Below are 20,835 nucleotides of genomic sequence, written 5' to 3' on the forward strand. Positions count from 1 at the left end.
CTGGAAACCAGGCATAGAGGCTGAGTGACTTTTAGGCAAAGATATGGACATATTCCAAAGCTAAGACTGGTCTTGCTGTCCCAATGGCCTTTGCTCTCTATCCTGGACACTTTGTTTCATGGTTCCACAACAGAAAGGTAGTTATTTGAAAGCAAGTTTTGTTATACCATCGCTTTTGTGGTAGTTAGCTATTGCCACATAACACATTACCACAAACTTGGTGGCTTAAATTACATGCATTTATCATCACGGTTTCTGTCATTTGGAAGTTGAGGCATGGCTTAGCTGGGTCCTTTGCTCAGGGTGTCAGCCAGACTGTATTTTCATGTGGCAGCGTGGACGAGGAAGAATCCACTTGCAAGTTCAAGTCATTAGCATTGGCAGAATTCATTCATTTCCTTGACCGAGGGTCTTAGCTTCTTAATGCCCGTCAGTTGATGCCACTCATGATTTCTAGAAGTTGCCTGCAGTTCCTTGTAATGAGGGCTTACCCAATATGGCTATTTACTTCATCAGGCCAGCATGGAGAGTGTCTAGAGCAGTCTGCTAGCAAAATAGAGTCATTTTTTTTATTGTGAAAAAAACCACAAAACAAAATTTACTGCCTTAGCCATTTTTGCGTGTATGATGCAGTAGTGTTAACTACTGATGCATAGTATTGTGTAATAGATCTCTAGGACTTCTTTGTCTTGCAAAACTGAAACTCTGTATCTATTGAACAACTCCCTTTCCCCTTCCTCTGTGCTTTGTGCTGTGCTTAGTCTCTCAGTCATGTCCGATTCTTTGCAATCCCATGGACTGTAGCCCACCTGGCTCCTCTGTCCATGGGGATTCTCCAGGCAAGAATGCTGGAGTGGGTTGCCATGCCCTCCTCCAGGAGATCTTCCCAGTCCAGGTCTCCTGCATTGTAGATAGATTCTTTACTGTCTGAGCCCCCAGGGAAGCCCCCCTTCCTCTGCTGCTGCTGCTGCTGCTAAGTCACTTCAGTCTTATCCGACTCTGCGCGACCCCATAGACGGCAGCCCACTAGACTCCCCCGTCCCTGGAATTCTCCAGACAAGAATACTGGAGTGGGTTGCCATTTCCTTCTCCAATGCATGAAAGTGAAAAGTGAAAGTGAAAGTGAAGTTGTGTCTGACCCTCAGCGACCCCATGGACTGCAGCCTACAAGGCTCCTCCATTCATGGGATTTTCCAGACAAGAGTACTGGAGTGGGGTGCCATTGCCTTCTCCGCCCCTTCCTCTAGCCTGCTGGTAACCACCATTCTACTTACTGTCTCTGAGTTTGACTACTCTAGGTTCCTCTTATAAGTGGAGTCATACTGTATCATTTTATGACTTGTCTCATTTAATATAATGTTCTCAAAGTTTATCCATGTTGTAGCCTTTGACAAAATGTCCTTCTTTTCAAAGACTGAACAACATTCCATTTTATGTATATACCACATTTCTTCATCCATTTATCCATCAGTGGACATTTAGGTTGCTTCCACCTTTTTGCTATTATGAGTAATGGTGTAGTGAACACAGGTGTGCAAATATCACTTCAAGATACTCTCTTAAATGATTTTGGATATGTGCCCTGAAGTAGGATTGCTGGGTTGTATGGTAGCTCTGTGTTTAATTTTTTGATTCCCATCAACAGTGCACAAGGATTCCTTTTCCTCCACATCTGTACCAGCATTTGTTATTTTCTGTTTTTTTTTTTTAAATTTATAGTGGTCTTCCTAATAGGTGTGAGGTGATATTTCATTGTGATTTTGATTTTCGATTCTCCTATTAGTAGTGATGTTGAGTGTCTTTTCATATGCTTATTGGCCGTTTGTATATCTTCTTTGGAAAAATGTCTATTCAAGTCCTTTGCCTATTTAAAAATCAGATTATTTGTTATTGTTGAGCTGTGGGAATTCTTTCTATATTCTGGATGTTAACCTCTTAACAGATATGTGGTTTGCAAATGTTTTCTCCCTTTTAGTAGGTTGCTTTTTTACTCTGTTGTTTCATTTGATATGCAGAAGTTTTTAGACATTTTTTTGGTTGTTTTTAAGTTTGATATAGTCCCATTTATTATTTTTTGCTTTTGTTGCCTGGCAGGAGAGAGGTTTTTGTTTGATTGTTTGTTTAATTTTGGCTGCACCAGGTCTTAGTTGTGGCATGTGGGATCTTTAGTTGCAGCAAAGACCCTAATGCTGGGAAAGATTGAGGGCAGGAGGAGAAGGGGACGACAGAGGATGAGATGGCTGGATGGCATCACTGACTCGATGGACGTGAGTCTGAGTGAACTCCGGGAGTTGGTGATGGACAGGGAGGCCTGGCGTGCTGCGGTTCATGGGGTCGCAAAGAGTCGGGGATCTAGTTGCCTGAGCAGGGATGGAACTCTGCCCCCCTGCATTGGGAGCATGGATTCTTAGCCAAGAGAGTTTTACATAATGTAGCATAATCCTAGGAGTGACACCCTATCATCCTTGCCATATTCTGTTGGTTAAAAGCAAGTAACAGATCCTGAATGCACTCAAGCAGAGGATCACAAGAGGTGTAAACACCAGGAGGCAGATTCCTGAGGGAAACCCTGGAGTCTGTCTGCATTTAAAGGGCAGTAATAGCCTGCATTTACCAAGCATTTATTAAGGTCTGTTTCCTGCCAAACATTTTGCTTGGGAAGTGCTGAAACCAATATGGTATGGTCTGTGCCCTCCAGGGACTTACAGTTCAACATCCCAGGCCCTTACAGTTCTAGTTATGGTTGGAAGGGATCCAGCCTTCTGGAGAAAAAGGACAGGAACAGTCAGAACCTGTGTGACCTACCTCCTCCAGGCAGGCCTCCCTCTCTCCCCTTGTGAAGTCAAATCCAAAGGGAAGACTACTGCCCAACATTCAGCTCAGGGATCAAGGCTCTAACTCTTCATAAATGACTAGGCAATCTGAAAGTGTGATTAGTCATTCCTAGGCCTCCTAAAGCATCAGCTCAGCTCTTTGAATCTGGGCTTGGCAGTTACTTAGTAAGGAGATCATAGGAAATAATTGCCTGTTAGGGCAAAAAGTATAAGACACCCCCTCTTTTCCCTATGCCCCCTGGGTACACGCAATAGATTTTAAAGGTCAGAATCTAGTTTACCAATTTCTGTACCATTCATAAACTGGCAACTAAATATTAACAGTGAATTCAGGAAAATAGAGGATACTTCAGAGAAGGAAATGGAAGGGAGTGAAATCCAAGCAAGCAGTATGTGTCCTGTGCAGCAAGGAACAGACCCATGTTCTGGCCCTGGTATGAGTGGATGTTGGGCATATTCTGCTGGAGACCACAGAAATTATTACATGAGAATCATTCAGGAGGTGGAGGATATGGAGATGAGTCGTTTCTTTTAGGGGGATGATGGAGGTAGGAGAAGGATGCAAGAAGATCAAAAGAGGACCTAGACCATAGAATTGGGAAAACTGTGATACATTTTAAGTTATCCTTAAAAGATTAATTATAAGAGGGTACTATAGGCGAGGAAGAACCAAGATAGATATGCAACTAGCATTTCCTAGCACCTACTATGAGTGATATGCCTTGTTTGGCATTTTACAGATGTGATTTCATTTAGTCTTAATTACCTTGTATCATTACTATTTTTACATATGTTCCACTTTGTCATCTAAATTCTGATGAATTAAAAAGATATTTGGTTCCAGGACCTATTGTACAGCACATGGAACTCTGCTCAGTTTTATGTGACAACCTGGATGGGGGGGAAGTTTTGGAGAATGCATACATGTACATGTATGGCTGAGTCCCTTTGCTGTTCATCTAAAATTATCACAACATTATTAAACAGTTATACCCCAATACAAAATAAAGAGTTTTAAAAAATAAAGTATTTGAATAAAATAATTTAAAAAAAAACTAAAATAAAAATTTCAGAAACCACCCCCCACCCCAAAATGGGCAAAGGATTTGAATAGACATTTCTCCAAAGGTGGGAAAAAAGATATTTGTTGCTCTTTTAAGGTGATTTATACATTTCCATTCCAGAGCTTCAGGGAAAACAGGGAATGAAACCAAACAAATTTTTAAAAATAATTTAATTAATTTCTTTATTTTTGGCTGTGCTGGGTTTTTATTGCTGCATGTGGGCTTTGTCTAGTTGCAGTGAATGGGGGCTACTCTTAGTTGCTGGTGCGGGCTTCTCCTTGCAGTGGCTTCTCTTGCTGCAGGGCACAGGCTCTAGGGCATGTGGGCTTCAGTAGGTGTGGTGCACGGGTTTAGTTGCTCTGGACGTGTGTAACCTTCCTGGACCAGGGATCAAACCTGTGTCCCATACATTGGAAGGCAGCCTCTTAACCATTGGACTACAGGGAAGTCCCTAAAATAATTTAAATAAAGCTGGCCTGGATGAATATAATCTGGGAGAATAGGTTTTTTTTTCCTCTGAAGCCCTCCAACCTGTGTTGTTGAGATTTCTATCATAGAAGCATAGAATGTTAGCGATTCTCTAGTCCAAATTCCTTACCTAATAGCTAAGAAACTGAAGCCCAGAGAGGGTTAAGTGCTTGTCCAAGGTACTTTCCACACAGCTAGAAAGTGGCAAAGTCAGAAATACAACAGGAGTCTCTTAACCCCTAGTCAAGAGATCTTTTACTACACCACTGTGGAATTATAGTCCTCATAGATTTTCTGGGAAAAATGGAAAATTTAAAAACAAACATTGTCTTAAGGCTGGAGCTCAGGTGAAACATTGTAAACATTCAACACATTTGGTCCACTTCTTACAAATTAAGTTTTACTAGCACATGCCTTGTTTTATTTATTTATTTTTTCCCAAACTTTAAACTTTTTATTTTGTATTGGTATATAGCCAATTAGCAATGTTGTGGTAGTTTCAGGTGAACAGTGAGGGGACTTAGCCATACATATACATGTATCCATTCTCCCCCAAACTCCCCTCCCATCCAGGCTGGCACATATACAAAGGTCCATGTTGGGTATCCATTTTGAATATAGCAGTGTGTATATGATATGACCTTCCCAATCTCCCTTACTATCCCTCCTGCCTGGCAACCGTAAGCTCATTTTCTGAGTTGTGAGTCTCTTTCTGTTTTTTAGGTAGGTTCATTTGTATCATTTCTTTTTAGATTACACATATAAGTGATGTCATACGATATTTCTCTGTCTGACTTACTTCACTCAGTGTGACAAAGTCTAGGTCCATCCATGTTGCTGCAGATGGCACATGCCTTGTTTTAATTACAAAAAGGAATGCACACTCTTGATAGTTCCAGTCTCCCCAGTGTCTCCCTCTTTGTAAACCTTCTTTCTCTGCCTTATACCCATGTCCACATCCCAAGAATGGGACTGACAAGTAAGACTCTGCAGTATGGATCAGGAGCCCCTACTGGGACAACTAGAAACAGTTAATTTGCTGGGGAGATCCCTGCCATCCTAAGAGGCTGTAGAAAGCTGCCTCCAGCCAGGCTCATTCACAGAAGAATTCCAGAGACCATAGGACTTTCTCTCATAGAAGACTCCTCTGTGAACATCTAGTCATTGAATCTGGGGCACCACAATAGCATTCTTCTTTCTGAGATGAGTGCTGTCCCAGTACTTTTGAAAATGGTCCACAGCTCTTCATTTATGTTCTTCTTTCATAGGTAGAATACATGCTCAATCACCTGACAGGAAGAGTGGTTTTTCTCATCCAAGCAAGTGACTTTGAGAATGCCATCCTGTTGGTGTGAAGCCGAAAGATAGTTGACTCAGTAAATACTTATTGGAAGGTGGAGCTGAATGCACTTATGTGGCAGAAAAAGCAGAATCTTTGAGGCCCAGCAGACATGGATGCAAATCCCAGCACTGCCGGTTACCAGCTGTATGATTTTGGACAAGATTCTTATATCTCAGTGTACTTGTATGTCAAATGGAGTTAATAATAATTGTTTCCTCCTCCTAAGGTTGTGAATATTAAATGCTGCTGTAAAGCCCTTTGTGAAGTACTTAGAATACTGTGAAAAGAGCAGCTTCCCTGCATGTGTGGTGTGCATAGGGTAGGGAGGGATCAGAAGAACTGACCTCTAAATGTATATTCCTTTCTGTCTATTTAGTAAAATAAAGACTGTAACAATTTTTGGATGAGGAAGAATGATTGTGAATGGTCCAATGGGGAGAGAGAAAGATTTGTCCCAAGCCAATTTTTGTCCTGCCTTACACAGGGATTATTCTCTTATTCATTGACTTTTGTCATGAAGCTTCACCTTCCTCATGAATAATAAATGTGCAATGATTCTGTTAATGCTTGCCAACCAGTGAGGTCTCCTCCAGTGGAATCATCACAGAGGCTGGGTAATCAGTATTGTAATACCTATTGTATTCTACCTGGAGTTTTTTTTTAATCTGCCTAGCCAGACATCATGTGGACAAAGTCCAATCCGGAACATAGCATCCAGGATAAATTATTTACAATCCTGTCTCTAGAAGTGGACCTCTCTCTGACCTAATTAACATTCCAACTGTAAACCATATGCAGAGATTTTTTAAAAGAGACAAACTTGGTGGAAATAGGAGAAAAGGTTGAAAAGGCATTATGCAGAACATGTTAATTCACACAACTTTTTTTCCTTCTCCTTTTTACATATATTTTAATGTTGTACCAAATAGAAGGAAATTATGCAGTTATAGTGCTAAGAATATGGGCAGGACAGCAGATGGAACATTGTTCCATTCTTTATTTCAGTACCTAGTCTGTGAATCCATGGTTAAAAACAAAAAGCTGTTAAAGAGCTGTGAGTGGCGGTTAAGTATTCTTCATTTATCTTCAGCAATCTATAACAATGAAAAACAATTTACACTGGATATAAAATTCTGGGTTGATGGTGTTTTTCTTCCAGTGGTTTAAGGATGTTGTTCCATTGTCTTGGTTTGCACGGTTTTTGATGAAAAACCAGAGATTTGTCTTAACTTTAAGATTTTCTCTTCATCACTAGTTTTGAGAAATTTGATTCTGTAGTGCCATGATGTGGTTTTCTTTGTGTTTGTGCTGCTTGGTATTCACTGGAATTCTTGGATATGTTTGTTTGTGGTTTTCAACAAATTAGAATAGTCTGGAAATTGAGTAAGTCAATAGAGGGGATAAAATAGATTCATACAAAATAATACAAGGGAAGACGGAAAAAGAGGAATAAAAAACAGATGGGACAAACAGAAGTGTAGAACTACTCCTGTTTCTGATATCTTATACCTGTCAGATAACAAATCACCAAAGCAAATACCCAAAGCATCTTTTATTTACCTCCATATCCAGACTCCCACAAATGGAATTCAGAAGCTTTTCTTGAGGATAACATCAGCTACATTCTGATTCATTCAGTGTTGAAATTAGTTCTGTTTATCATGATGAAAGAGATTATTTTGGTTCAGAAGTGCCAGTGACCTGGCACAACTTGGAAGGATTTGAAGGAAAGAACATATCAGGCAGAAGAGTGCGGGAAAGGAGATGTAAGGTGCTTAGCACTGTCACAGTTGGTGGTTGCATGATTTGTGTAGTGGTATTAGAAATCAGTGAAATTAGCATAGCTTCTGAAAGTGAAATTAAAAATCAAGCAGAGATATTCAAACTGTATCCCAGGCCAGTTAATATTTGACTATAAACTGACTGAATGTATTAACATACCTAAAGTGAAAAAGTATATCTTTTAACAAACTCAATCACTGTATCAATTAGGAATGCTTTTGACTACAGCTAACAGTTAATTAGAGTAACTTAAGTAAGTCATAAAAGCTTAAAAAACAATTCAGAAGACTTGAGGTAGCCAGTTCCAGGGCTAGTTCAGCAATTAACCATGTTATAGAGAACCTAGGCTTTTAAAACCCTTCCAGTATGCCAATTATCCTCAGTTCATCTCATTAACATAAAAGGGCTGCAATAGCTCCAAGCATCATGTCCTCACATCAGCATCCTAAGCAGGGAGGATAGGTCAGGAGCAAAAATCTTTCTCCAGCTGAGGCTCTGTTTTATCTAGAAAGCAGCATCTTTCCTAGAATACTCTGGAAGTCTTCCTTTAATGTCTTATTGGACAGTTGTTTTGCCCAAAGTTTTTAATTTGTTAACAAAAGAAACCACTCATTACACAGAACAATTTCAGTTTTTTATAGAGGATTATTTGACTTAATCTCAATATTCAATCATTAAAAGAAAAGAAACAATAGAGAGAAATAACAGCATATATATTACAAAATTGGGCCGACAACCTACATCTAAACTTGAACAGTGCTGAGAAATTCCTTGTTAACAGCCATCTGGAGTCCCAGTTGGGAAAGGGTCCCGGGTGGTACATCCACCCCATGGGTGAGACTTCAAATTGCAGTTTCGGAGGCTCTCACTTATAATCCCAGGCCACAAAATGATCATCAGTTTGTGTGCAAACATGCAGCTCTGGTTTTTCTTTAACTTATACAATGTTGTTTGTTTCACCTTGTGAGTTACAGGATTTCATTAGACCCTGCGGGGCTGGCCAGGCTCTCAGGGGCTTAAAAGATTCCAAGACCCACTCCTATCTTACCTAACTTGCTGATAACAATTGGTGTGCTTGCAGGCAGGCATATAGTCCATGCAAGGTCAGAAGTTGGTCAGAGGCTGGCTCCCCTGCTTCTGAAGCCTGAACAAGACTACCTCCATTTAATTTCCCTAATAACCATACTGAGTAATGGCTAACCATGGCTACAAGGGAGGCTGGGACAGTGAGTATTTGGCAAAGGAAACAGATGATATGTTGAGCAAGATGAATGGTGATCTGTTCTTTGAGGTTGGGCACATTGCTGCTGAGAACAGAATTGGAATGTTCCTAGCAAGAAATTAGAAGGAAATGGCTGTAGTGTAGGTAACTAAAGGTGTCTACTGGGATCAGTCCTAGAAGCACAGGTAAAGAATCCAGACGCCAGAATTGAAATCTCCTGCTCTGGCACTGTGCTGGAACAGGAATACCTTAATGTGAGAACTCCAGTAGCTGAATCTTGAGATTGGTTTTTGCATATTGTGGAGATAGATACTTAAGTTTCTCCTTATTCATTCATTTATTTAACACATTTTTATTGAATCAGGTGTTGTTATTGTCTCTGGAATTTTAGCATTGGAAAGATCAGACGAAAATGTTTGCCTTCATGGTGCTTACAGTCTAGTGACTGTTTTAGCTTAGTGCAACTGATTCCATACTCATCCATAAATTTTCTGTTTATAACTGGGTTTCTCATGTGCCCCAGGCAGTCTTATATCTCATTATGAAATACAAAGTTGATATTGTTATTTCATGGTTATTTCTTGGTTAATATGAGTCCACATAAGGACATGGATTTACCTTTAGTGAAGTGACAAATCAGGTTTCTGACTTGCACATCTGAGGGCCAGTACCTAAACCATGGTAAATTCAAGAAGGCATTTTAACCTTCTTGTGAGCCATTGTGGGAGACAGCCAGTTAATACCCCAGCAGTGCATGTTTTCCCCATTTTAATGTTTAGACTTATTCATATGCATGAAAGGGATACAGGAAGGAAATATTAAATTATAAACATTGAAATCTATCAAAAAAAGAAGTCCTAACCTTGAAACTGTGATTCATGCCATAAATTATGAACTAATTGCATTCAAATTCATCCTCAGAGGATTCAAAGTTAAAAAAATTTCCTACTGATGAACACTTAGATCGTGTCCTCCCCCCTTCCACTGCCCTTTCCAGCAATGCTCTTATGAGCATTCTTGTCTATGTCCTTGAGTATAGGAGCAGTGATTTATAGGGTATTTGCCTAGGACTGGAATGCTGAGTCAAAAGGTAAAATATTTGGGTTCAAGTTTATGGAATAGAGCCAAATTGTTCTCCAAAGTGATTTGGCCAATTTACAACTTCTCCTAGCAGTGAGTGAGAATTCTTAGCAGTCTCTGTCCTCACCAACAGTTGGTAATTTCGCTTTATGATTTTTGCTTGTATATGGGTATAAAGTGGTATCTTATTGTGGTTTGAATTAGATTAATATGATATTGAGCTTTTCATGTGTTTATTGGTCATATTTTTTTCTTCTATTGAATTGCCAATCCATGACCTTTATCCATTTAAAAATTTTATTTATTTCTGGCTGTGCTGGGTCTTCATTGCTGTGTGTGGGCTTTCTCTAGTTGCACTGTGGGGGGGCCACTCTTCGTTGCAGTGCATGGGCTTCTTACTGCAGTGGCTTCTCTTGTTGTGAAGCACAGGCTCTAGGTGAGTGTGCTTCAGTCACTGTGGCACGTGGGCTCAGTAGTTGTCGTGCACAGGCTTAGTTGCTCTGTGGGATGAGGGATCTTCCCGGACCAGGGACTGAACCTGTGTCCCCTACGTTAGCAGGTGGATTCTTACCACTGAGCCACCAGGGAAGCCCCCATTTTTGGTTGGCTTCTTTTTTTCTTATTCATTTGTAGTAACTCTTTTATGTAATTTATTATTCTCTCCACTCTTCTTTTTGGTTACTTTTTCTTGCAGACTTGTGCTAGGGTTTTTGTTGTTGTTAATAGTGTCTCCGGTCATATGGGAGTTTTTCAATTTAAAGCAGTCAAATTTAGCAATGCATTTTGAACTAAGAATATTATTAGGTGCACTCAAGTTTGGAATTTTTATATTTTCATGGTGACTTTTTCCTGTTCACGTGTTTGTGCCTCTTTATTTTTATACTGTTTTTTTATTTAAGTACATTTTAATGAAATAAATACAGCTAATACAGGAGGAGAAGGGGACGACAGAAGACGAGATGGTTGGATGGCATCACCGACTCAATGGGCATGAGTTTGAGTAAACTCCGGGAGATGGTGAAGGACAGGGAAGCCTGGCGTGCTGCAGTCCATGGGGTCACAAAGAGTTGGACATGACTGAGCGACTGAACAACAGCAATACAGCTTTGTTTTCATATGTATTTACCTGATATGTTCTTTCTCCCAATCTTGACTTTTTAAAGAAATTTATTTATCTATTTATCTTTGGCTGTGCTGGGTCTTCACTGCTGCTTGAGCCCTCTCCAGCTGCGGAGAGCAGGAGCTACTCTCCAGCTGCAGTGTGGGCTTCTTGCTGTGGTGGCTTCTCTTGTTGCAGAGCATGGGCTCTAGGCATGTGGGCTTCAGTAGTTGTGGCTCCCAGGCTTCAGAGCACAGGCTAAATAGTTGTGACTCATGGACTTAGTGGACTTAGTTGCTCTGTGGCGTGTGGGATCTTCTTAGACCAGGGATTGAACTTGTATCTCCTGCATTGGCAGGCAGACTCTTTACCACTGAGCCACCAGGGAAGCCTCTAGTCTTGACTTTTGACCTTATTGTATCATACCAAGAACGGGCCAGTAGGAATGGTCCATGTCAGTTGTAGAAAATAAGGACTGTGCACCCTCAGAACTGGGCTTCCCTGGTGGATCAGTGTTAAAGAATCTGCCTGTAATGCAGGAGATGCAGGTTTGATCCCTACGTCGGGAAGATCCCCTGGAGAAGGAAATGGCAGCCCACTCCAGTATTCTTGCCTGGAGAATCCCATGGACAGAGGAGCCTGGCGGGCTATAGTCCATGGGGTTGAAAAAGAGTTGGACATGACTTAGCTACTAAATAGCAACAACAAAGCCCCAGTACCAGCTTGCATCTGGTTTTGAATTTCATGCTTGTTTTTGTCCCCTTATCACTTGCTGCTTCCATGGTGGATAGGACCAAGTGATAGATAAGGGTGATATGTATGTAAGGATCTAGCCAATAAATGAGACAGATTCAGATCCACCTGAAAGGATCAAATTAAATGGTAATAAGTTCTAAATCTATTTTTGCCGAAACATAGTGTAAAGAAGTAGAAATAGAGTTCCCTTATTTACTGGCCTGAGATAGAAAAAGAGTTCTAGATTAGGAAAGTTAACATTCAGATATAGAATTCTGAAAGGACAAATTTCAAAACGTTTTGTTTACAGTATGTTGGGGAGCCATTTGATGATAACACATCAAGTTAGAACCATGTGTCCTTACTTTATAATTTATGAAAGTAAAAATTAAATGTAGAATACATTTGTCCACATGGGGAAACAAACCAGAAAGGGAGAGATAATTGGCTGAAGGCTTAGAAAGTGCTGAATATGAACATGAGAGGGGAAACTTGAGGAATATGATTTGAGGCCTTATGGTCATCTAGTTTTCTAGACGCCTTCTCATTTCCTGGTTTGGTTCCTCTGTTCAGGATCCCCCAATTCTAGCAGCAATTGTTATTATATGTGACTGAGGTTATGAGTCTACTTACCCAGATCTACTCATACCATCAGTTTTTCAGGGCAAGTCTGGGGTATAAAACTGTGTGCTCTGGTGGAGAAGGACACTGTGCATCTAAACCTTGATTTTCCTTATCTGTAAAATGGGAATAATGGGAATACCGATCTCCTGTGGTTGTTGTGAGGGCTTCTCTGGTAGCTCAGTGGTAAAGAATCTGCCTGCCAATGCAGGAGACAGAAGAGACATGGGTATGATCCCTGGGTCGGGAGGATCCCCTAGAGAAGGAAATGGCAACCCACTCCAGTATTCTTGCCTGGGAAATCCCATGGACAGAGGAGCCTGGCGGGCTACAGTCCATGGGGTCACAAAGAGTCGGATACGACTTAGCAACTAAACAGCAACAACATGGTTTTTGTGAGGATTAAATAAGATAATTGACCAATTAGTTCTCAATAAATAACACTATCCTTCCTGATATTCCCTCTTCATTCAACAAATATTTTTTATACATTTTCAACATGCTAGGCACTGAGATAAGTACTCAACACATGGTAGCTATCACTGCTGTTTTGTCATTTCATCAATCCATTTTATTATATAATTACAGGGTATCAGGCACTGTGCCAAATTTAGGAGCCAGGAAATAAGACTTAACCTTCAAGACTCTAGATAAGCTTTTCTGGTTCTACTAATGGGAATCCACTTCTCTTTTGTGAGTTCTTTGGAATTCTTCAATGATATCTTCTCTTCGGTGAAAGAGATCACTGTCAGATGCCTTCCTACCATGTGCCAGGTTCTGGCTCACTATAGGACAAAAGAGGGGTATGAAGGTTGTGCAAACTTTTGCCCCACATAGGCTCATGACAGGACTTTTGCTCCTCCTTTCCTTTCCTTTCCTTTCCATCTCCCTTTCCCTTTCCCAGAACCTAGTTTACTAGGGGAAATGTTCTGCTGAAGTACCAGGGGGAAAACACTACTGTAACAAGAGAAAAGAAGATAGACATGAAGCAACCCAGACCCAATGTCCACTCCAGCCTTTCCACAAGAGAAGTAAACCCTTTGAGACTTTTGAGACCTAAACCCTTGGAGACTTTTGTTTTGAGGCCAACAGCCTTGTAGGATTTTAGTTCCCCAACCAGGGACTGAATTGGGCCCTCTTCAATGAGAGCGAGGATCCTAATCATTGGACCACCAGGGAATTCCCCACTTAAAGACACTTTTAAATTAAAAATAACTTTTTTATTATTGCCATAAAGGACTGTTTTTTCCAGTTCTTTCTTTCTTTCCAGAAGAAAGTACTGGACTTGCCTTTTTTCCAGCCTGTGGGGAAAACCCAGCCCTTCATTCATCTTCCATTCCATAGCCTTCAGGAAGGTGTTGGTCATCTAGTTCCTGGATGAGACAGGCCAGGGGTCAGAAAAGGATTAAATTTCCTTGGGCTTGAATCCTACAAGTAGGTAGAAAAGGAAAGAAAAGAAAGAGTCCATAAACCATGGTTATGAAAAGTCAGACCTTTCCCACTGCCAACCTTCATGTCCTTTCAGGCATTGTAATGCTGCAAAGAGTTGCTGTCTCTTTCCCTACTAAATGCCTACTTCTGTTAATCAGGCTTTCATAGGTGGTGCCAGACCCTAGGAATAGGGCTGGGAGAGGGAGGAAAAAACAGTCCTTTATGGCAATAATAAAAAAGTTATTTTTAATTTAAAAGTGTCTTTAAGTGGGAAATTCCCTGGTGGTCCAATGATTAGGATCCTCGCTCTCATTGAAGAGGGCCCAATTCAGTCCCTGGTTGGGGAACTAAAATCCTACAAGGCTGTTGGCCTCAAAAAAAAAGTCTCAAAGGGTTTAGGTTAATGCATGGATAATAAATTGCTTAAATTAAATTTAGGATGCTGGGGAGGCTAACTTTTGAGGTTAACATTTACATTGTTGGCTTCCCTGATAGCTCAGTTGGTAAAGAATCCACTTGCAATGCAGGAGACCCTGGTTCAATTCCTGGGTTGGGAAGATCATCTGGAGAAGGGATAGGCTACCCACTCCAGCATTCTTGGAGTTCCCTTGTGGCTCAGCTGGTAAAGAATACACCTGATGCGGGACACCTGGGTTTGATCCCTAGGATGGGAAGATCCCCTGGAGAAGGAAAAGGCTATCCACTCCAGTATTCTGGCCTAGAGAATTCCATGGACTGTTTTAGTCCATGGGGTTGCAAAGAGTCGGATACGACTGAGTCACTTTCACTTTTACTTTCCCAGGTGGCCCTAGTGGGAAAGAACCCACCTGCCAGTACAGGAGACAGAAGAGACACGGGTTTGATCCCTGGGTTGGGAAGATCACCTAGAGTATAACATGGCAACCCATTCCAGTATCCTTGCCTGGAGAATCCCATGTACAGAGGAGCCTGGTGGGCTACAGTCCATGGGGTCGCACAGAGTTGTACACGACTAAAGTGACTTAGCATGTGTGTGCATGGCTATAATAAATCATCTTTTTTCTACTGCAGTGGACCAAATCTTTAATTGGATAAATTGTGAATATGGTCTATAATGTGGACCCTTTCATTTTTATGTTATGCTCTTGTAGAAGCCCAGTGCAGCTGGTTTTTGAAGGCTGTATTAGGACCAAACCAGCCTTTAAAAGTCTAATACGACTGAGCAACTTCACTTTCACTTTTCACTTTCATGCGTTGGAGAAGGAAATGGCAACCCACTCCAGTGCTCTTGCCTGGAGAATCCCAGGGACGGGGGAGCCTGGTGGGCTGCCGTCTATGGGGTTGCACAGAGTCAGACACGACTGAAGTGACTTAGCAGCAGGTTGAAAGAAAGTGAAAGTGAAGTCGCTGAGTCGCTAACTGCAGCAGCTTAGCAGCCTTTAAAAGGGGGGAGCATTGCTTACCATTCCTCTCCTCCTATTACTGCTTGAGAGCTGGTTTCCATCATCCAATCAGTTAAATCTTGACTAGATGTTGAGAGTTAACTCTGTGCCCAGGTTTGAAATATAAAAGATGACTCCTGCCTTCTAGAAGCTTGCAGTATCATTGGAGTACCAGTATGGACACTTTACATAATTAAAGAAATAATACAGAGAAAAGTATAATAAGTTGCCAGATACAGACTTAGTGAAATAGAAATGTAGACAAAGGAAGTGATTACAGAGTCAGGAAATCCTCTTAGAAGAAGTATAACTTCAGTTGGGCTCTGTGAATACAGGAAGGGAGTAAGGTACTCAGTAAAGGGAATACAGCATGAGCACAGTAAAGGGAATACAGCATGAGCAGAACAGAGAAAGAAACCAGAAAGTTCAGTTTCAGTTTCCTCATCTGTGAGATGAATCAGAAGCCAGATATGAGCCCCTCTGCAGCACAGACTGTTGTCTTCAGTCTTGTGGCTCTATCATTAAGCAGGATTTCTTTCATAGTGTAGGCACTTGACTTGAGCAAGTATGCATCTTGACTTGAGCAAACATGACATGTGGAGGAGATGGCTTGGAGATTTGTCCACCCAGGGACAAAGTTTATGTTAGCAAGCCATGAATCTCCCTCAGCAGTTTATGTTAGCAAGCCATGAATCTCCCTCAGCAATCTGGGGCTCAGCTGAGAACTATCCTGACTGAGACAGGCACATTACTTCTCCCTGAGTATGGGACTAAGTCCTCTGAGAATGCAGCGAAACGGTTATCTTGCTTGTGCATGCAACTCACTTCTACTGAGGACACAGAGCCCTGGTTGCCTCCAACATAAGTTTCAACTGGGTCAGTTGTGATAGTGACACTACTAGGTCACTTAGGGAGCTTGCTTGTTGGGAAATGAGCAGCTGGGCTGTGGGTACATTGATAACATTGATACCTGGCCACCCTCCATGGGTACCTTCAATTAAAGTGACATATTTTAATTAGCCAGGTATGTGCGATAATGTGAGACAGAAAAACAACAAACATTCCCATTTAACTCCTTGGAAAACATTCTCAACCTCTTTATAAAGTTTATTTATGAAACTGGACAATTCAATTTGGATAGTTTAGTCTCTTTTTGCCTAAGGGAAGAACTCTCAAATGTCACCTCTTCCTGTGATTCTACGGGCCACTAGCCTATGTCCTCACCAAGACTCCTCCAACTCTCCCTCCCAGCAGAATGGATTATTTATATTGCTTCCTCTGAGATCTTATGGCACAGTATTCATTGGAGCAGTTGTCACAGTGCATTTGATAATGTTTCTACTTTTTCTCTTTGGGTGGTGGATTCCTGGAGGTCAGGAACTCTCTCTGTTTGATTGTTGTAGCCTCAGCACCCAGCAAAGCACCTGGCATATAGTAGGTGCTTAATAAATGGATTAAATTAATATATTGGCTCTATTGATTACTTTTAAGGAACTTAAGATAGAATTTGCTTCCTTGGTGGTTCAGCAGTAAAGAACCTACCGGCAATGTAGGAAATGCGGGTTCGATTCCTGGATCAGGAAGATCCCCTGGAGGAGGGCATGGAGACCCATTCTAGTATTCTTGCCTGGAGAATCCCATGGACGGAGGAGCCTGGTGGGCTACAGTCCATGGGGTTGCAAAGAGTTGGACATGACTGAAGTGACTTAGCAGCAGCAGCAGCAAGATAGAATTCATCAGAAAAATTCCTCTTGTTCATTATCTTTATTTTCTCTGACTGAGACTTAAGAGCCTCTTGGCCAACTAAAAACCATCCACAGAATTGGATTGCAGGGGATTCTGAAATGAATTCTCTCCTAGAACCTCCAGGAAGGAAAACAACCCTGCCAAAACCTTGTCCACTGAGTCCTGTGTCAGACATCTGACATCCAGAACTGTAAGATAATCAATTTGTGTTATTTTAACTCACATAGTTTGCGGTAATTTGTTACAGCAGCAACAGGGAACAAATATAGTAGGTGAGGAAAATACTGTCTACATCACATTGCCCAGGAACAATTCACTCTTCCTGTACCAGGAGTATTTTGCATCTTGCTCCATTAGAGTTAGTCATATTACATTGATTTGTTTCCTGTTCTCTCTCTTTTAGGCTGTTTGCATTTCCTTGTGCAGGACTGTGCTTTTTTCATCTCTGTATTCTTAGTCCCTCAAATGTCATTGACTCTGTATGTGTGTCTCTGGTGACGAAGGAGGAAGAGGGGAGGCACGTGGGAAGGAGACGTGATCATGGTGGCGTCAGCACGAGGGAGGGGAAGCTCAGGAACTGGTGAAGACTGGATCTGGCTGACGTTAGTTCTGTGTGGTGTGGGCTGGCAGTGCTGGAATGCAGAGCATCTGCAGGTTCACTGCAGGCAGGAGGAGGCAGCGCCAAAGCAGCTTGGTTTCTGTGGGTTTCTTGGTCCAGGAATGATTGATGAGCATGTCTCATCAACAGTGAACTCCTCTCTGATTCCCTGTCACCCACTCCCTTACTCAGAGTGTTTCTCAACCCTTGTAGTCCCAGACTGAAAGCCACAGACTTCAGTTAGAATTGGAGCAGCTCCAGTCACCGAAGTATTCAATTTGGGCTTCCAGTGAGTGACACTGTTTCTCTCGTTTCCCAGCAGTAGACTGCAGTACCTTCAGGGGCCCTGAATGTGCCCTTTATGAGCAAACCCATATTCTGGCAGACTTGCTCCAAGACATTTATTTCAGTCTATTAACGCAGATTGCTCTTAGTGTGTGTGTGTGTGTGTGTGTGTGTGTGTGTGTGTGCGTGCGTGTGCACGTGCATGTGGTTAAAATTATATACAAGATGGAGGCGGGATTTGAGAATTCCCCGAGCAGACAAAACCATTTAAGCCAGTAAGCTCAACTTAAATCTAGCTTATTTCATGAAAGTAAGTGAAACTTAACCTAGGTCATTTCTTGTAAATGCCTGTGACAATCATAAAAGAAACTTGAGTTATTGTCTTTAAAATGGTATGAGGTAATCACTTTTAACCAATCCCCTGCCACCTTGACCTCCCCCCCTTGTAATAACCAGTTATTGTAAGCATTAATAACTTTCTCATTTTCACTTCTATAAGCCCTGCTGTGATTTAATGCCCCCGAGCTTCGTATCCATCTTTGAATTTAGAAGCCCCCAGTCCCAGACTGTTTTTATTTTATTTAAAAAAATTATTTATTTTTGGCTGTGCCGGGTCTTTGTCGTTGTGCAGGCTTTTCTCTAGTTGCGGGAAGCGGGGGCTACTCTCTAGTGGTGCGTGGGCTTCTCATTCTCCATTGTTGCAGAGCACGGGCTCTAGGGCACACAAGCTTCAGTATTTGGAGCACCTGGGCTCTAGGGCACAGGCTCAATAGTTGTCGAGCATGGGCTTAGTTGCTCCACAGCATGTGGAATCTGTCTGGATCAGGGGTTGAACCTGTGTCCCCTGTATTGGCAGGTGGATTTTTTTTTTTTAAACTGAGCCACCAGGGAAGCCCCCAAACTGTTTTTATGTGCACAACAAACTCTTATTAAATACTATTTGTTGATTTGGTGGTTTTAATTATGTTACGTGTATACATGTGTGCTCAGTCATGTCTGACTCTTTGTGACCCCATGGACTGTAGCCCTTCAGGCTCCTCTGTCCATAGAATTTTCCAGGCAAGAATACTGGAGTGGGTAGCCATTTTCTCCTCCAGGGGATCTTCCTGACCCAGGGATCAAACCCACATCTCCTGCATTGGCAGGTGGATTCTTTACCACTGAGCCACCAGGGAATCTTAATTGTGTTATTTCTGGATTTTTGACAGTTCTATGGCATCAGAAGTGGGATCCAAATAAGACCTTCAACAACTCTGAAGCCAGCGAGCAACTACGTGCTGGTACCCACAGGACCCAAGGAGCTCAGTGCTTTCTCATCGACCTTGCAGTCAGCCTGAGTGCTGCTCTCTTTGCATGTTGAACTCTCCAACTTTATCATGCATACCGGTATTCTGTTTGTTCTAGCTTCTTGGCAAGTCACCCTTCTGTCTTTAAGGGGAGAAAACCTGTGATTCCCTGGAATTTAGGCAGCAGTAGGATTACTGAGCTCCTCATGGATTGTTTCAGGGAATCTAAAGGCAGAGATAGATTCCACCTCGTCTAAATCTCATTCTCCTCCCTGCTTAAAGACTCCTGCTTCTTGTATATATAACCACTATGGGCCAGAATCTTGTGCGTTTCTGGCAAAACGAGTGAACTTTACAAAGAATAATTTGGAATTATCATGGCCACTTTGGGGAAACTCTAACTTAGATAACATAGTCTACTTTAAGAGGTGCCCTTGAAAAGAGGATTATAAACTTCTCAGAGATAATGGAAAATACTCTTTGATCAGTATGCAGAAGTTTCTAAGAGACCAACTGACTCCAAAAATAGCTTTTCTTAAAGAATTTTTATAATGCACACACACGCACACACACACACAGTCTATAGTTAAAAAAAAAACTTTGGCTGTCTGAAAAGGTAACCTTAACTTAGTCTGTTGGCCAGAAACACAATTTGGATTCAGATTCTTTTGCATTTCATATTATTATACTTGAGACAGAGCTAAAATTTAAAAATGAAAAATATAATATCTCTGTATCTGCCTACTTGTTTAGGTATATCCATATATGTACGTGTATTATGTATTTATGATTTTTTTTGGCTGTACCATGTGACTAATGGGATCTTAGTTCCCTGACCAAGAATTGAACCTGGGCCCTCAGCAGTGAAAGTGCCAAGTTCTAATCACTGAACCACCAGGGAATTCCCATGTATATATGATATTTTTAAAAGAATTCTATTTAGTTGGCTTAAAGAGAAATAAGTGCTTATATAAATTAAGTATTCCTAAAACTTTTCAGAAATAGAAACTCTAACCCAATTGTTTTCAAGTCCACAAGATCAGAAAAATCTTTGATGAAAAAAAGCTAGTTTAAGTTTGTTGGTTTGATAAAAACAAGCATATTTTTAGAACTGTCATTATTAAATGTAATGCAAGCATATAACTTTTTCTACCTTTACTTGTCAAATAAGCTCATGCTATCTTTATGTTACAAAATAACTTAAGATGATGGCTAGCTGTTTGATGTCTAAGCATAATTGTTAAAAACAAATATTTTAAATAAATGTAAATAAGATAAAAGTTTATACTAAGTTAAACTAAATAATTAATATTTATATCTAGTTCATTTCCAAATAAGATAGTATACTGAGACATTGATCACTGAACATAAATTTAAATTTATTTACTTTTCTTAATTTTTACAGAGACAAAGGATATTGGAGTCTATTAATAAATATGTCTTTTGTCACATTAAAACCACATTAAAATTGTACTATGAAAAGCATATTTCTAAAAATACAAATTTACATAATTATGTTTTTATAAATTTTCTATTTTACTATAAGATGCTAAATATGTGATTAATAGCTCACTACTGCCTACTTCCTAATTTTCCCTGGGAAGTTAAAGATTCAGTTCAGTTCAGTCACTCAGTCGTGTCCGATTCTTTGCGACCCCATGAATTGCAGCACTCCAGGCCTTCCTGTCCATCACCAACTCCCGGAGTTCACCCAAACTCATGTCCATCGAGTCGGTGATGCCATCCAGCCATCTCATCCTCTGTCGTCCCCTTCTCCTCCTGCCCCCAATCCCTCCCAGCATCAGAGTCTTTTCCAATGAG

General features: G+C 41.1%; 1 non-coding gene across 1 annotated transcript; it reads right to left on the reverse strand.

Moving 5' to 3' along the window:
* Positions 1-19,842: 19,842 nt before the first annotated feature.
* TRNAE-UUC (transfer RNA glutamic acid (anticodon UUC)) lies at positions 19,843-19,915 on the reverse strand. The gene has a single exon. It is a non-coding gene; the product is annotated as a tRNA-Glu (tRNA).
* Positions 19,916-20,835: the final 920 nt, after the last annotated feature.

This window comes from Bos indicus, chromosome X (assembly GCF_029378745.1).
Source record: "Bos indicus isolate NIAB-ARS_2022 breed Sahiwal x Tharparkar chromosome X, NIAB-ARS_B.indTharparkar_mat_pri_1.0, whole genome shotgun sequence".
In the NCBI taxonomy this organism is placed as follows: Eukaryota; Metazoa; Chordata; class Mammalia; order Artiodactyla; family Bovidae; genus Bos; species Bos indicus.